Below are 2,569 nucleotides of genomic sequence, written 5' to 3'. Positions count from 1 at the left end.
AAAAAAACTATGACTTCTTCCATCTTCCAAATTTTTAAGATTAGGGAAAACAAATTGTTGTTTGCTCGTGAGATGAGCCCCGTCTGGAGTTGTTGCTCCAATTCCATCAGTAACATGCACCAATTCCATTTTCAGCTCTTGATATCAGTTATTACACAATCCAGGCCATCTGAAGCAACTACTAGTTAAAATTAGACATTTGAAACAACTTCCTTAATTTTAAGATTTCCAATTATGTATGTCTAGTTTCCTAATCTAATCACTATCCAATTTCTTCCCCAAAACCTCCGGAACTGAACTTTTACCCATTTCATACACTCTGTTTTTCACTACATAAAAAAAACCATGAACTAGATGTTGAAAAAACGATTAATAAAAATACTTTTTAAAGATTTTAATTTAGTGTTTCTTTTGTGAATGAAAACTTATTAGTCCCACATAGTGGAGGTTCCACTCTTTAGTTGTTTTTAAGAGACTATATAAGATTTTTAGTCTCACATAAGGGAGGAGCTCTTCTTAACTTGAGTTTGTCAATTATATAAACAAATTCACTTCTTTTGTAAATGTATGGAAAAAAAGGGTTGCTCTATATTCTAGAGGGACCCCTATATGGTAAAGGGGTTTCTCTATATTTTAGAGAGACCCCCAAGGGGATTCTCTATATTTTAGAGAGACCCCCAAGGGAAAATATTTTGTATTGCTTTCTTTAGCATTCGCGATTTTCCTTAATGTTTTTTCGGAGTTGCCAAGGTCAAGTTGAGCATCTACTACATATGCTAGTAGTAGGTGTATTAGGGTGTTTTATCCTGGAGATATCCGTCCTGTGAGGGCTATAGCATCACTCTTGAGTGTAGCCGGACGCTAATGTCTTAAGGACAGCGTGTTGAACACGCGACTCACTCTGTTTTCCAAAGTTTTGCCCTGTTGCTGTTGCGGAGATATGGGGAGCTTGTTCGTTTCGTCAAAGCAATCACTTCCACTATAAAGGAGCTAAGTATCAATAACTTTTTGTTTATTTGATTTTTCTTTGTTTTTGATTATTGCACCCAACAATCTTAAGACATTAGTTATTTGTAATAATCGAAAATGGTTGGTCTTGTGAATCATGGATGTTAATTGTGGAGTGAAAAACAAAAAACGAATTTTTGGTCAGATGTAGAGTTTCAAATTTATCTCTCAACATAGAAGGAATTTCGATGACCCCTTTTGACACAACGTAGTAGACGTCCTGATAGTTACCCGCTTAGAATTTCAGAATTTTTGGAGTTGTAAAAATATTTTTTTGATATTTTACAAAACAGAAAAACGTTTCTGAAAAATTCTGACGAGCAGAAATTTGTTGTTAACTAAATTAATTTTTGTGGGGTAACCATGAGTTTTTTGAAACGCTGATTCAAACGAAGTTTGTATATCTAGATGTTATCTTCAAAACTCATATTTTACTTTCTGATTTGGAATTGTGATTTGTGAATAAAGGTGTCATCTCCGAGGGACATGGCTAATAGCCGCATGTGGTTGGAAACAAATCTTCCAAAGATGGCAAAGGTGAGAACATCGAACGCAACACTAAGCGTGGTCTTCATAATAAAGGTATGTTTCGTAAACCTGAATCTAGCATTACTTTAATTAAGGGTGATTTTTATGTTTGTAAATTCCTAGCCATATGGCAGTAAATTGTAGACAACGTAAAAACCTTAATAAGTAGTAAGTTAATGCTAATTTAGTTGAAACAAACTAGAACGAGTTCAGTGGCATGATGTCGGAAGCTATTTTAATAACCAATGTGAGAGATATTGATGGGTGGACTTTGGAGCCACTAAGCATGTTTGCTGAAACAGAGACCTGTTCACCTCCTATTAGAGGATAGGGGATGTCGAGAAACTCTATATGAGTAACTCATCTGCAACAGAGGTTGCATAAAAGGAAAAGGTCGAGCAGAAGCTCATATCTGTAATATTCTCACATTGAATGAAGTTTTCATGTTCCGGGCATATGCAAGAATCTTGTATCTTTTTATGTTGTAGATGGTAAAAGATTGAAGATCTTAAGTGAATTTAGAAAACTTGTTGTAACTAAGGGCAGTGATTTTTTAGGCGACGGTTATAAGACTTAGGGTCTTTATAAGCTTAAAGAAAATCTGATAAAATGAACATAGTTGATCTTGTGCTTTCTTTTGTGTGACTTTGACATGTAAATTATAAGTCAATGCATAAACTGGATAGCATAGGCTACGTACCCAAATTTAATTTGGATATTGAACACAAAAGTTAATTCGCGTAGAATCAAAATATGATAAAACCTTTTAGCAAAATGTTCATAGAAATTCTAAACCCTTAGAATTAATTCACTCGACCTAGTTGACATGAATCCGGTTCAAACTAGAGGTGGTAAGAAATGGTTTATTACTTTTATAGACGACTGTACTAGGTATTGTCATATTATTTGCTTAGAGGTAAGGATGATGCCTTAGAACCTTTAAGATGTATAAAATTGAAGTTGAAAACCAAATGAATACTACCATTAAAACCATTAGGTCTGACCGTGGTGGTGAGTACAAAATTCCGAAAGG

Source organism: Papaver somniferum, chromosome 3 (genome assembly GCF_003573695.1).
Source record: "Papaver somniferum cultivar HN1 chromosome 3, ASM357369v1, whole genome shotgun sequence".
NCBI classification, from domain to species: Eukaryota; Viridiplantae; Streptophyta; class Magnoliopsida; order Ranunculales; family Papaveraceae; genus Papaver; species Papaver somniferum.
This window is presented reverse-complemented; position numbering follows the sequence as displayed.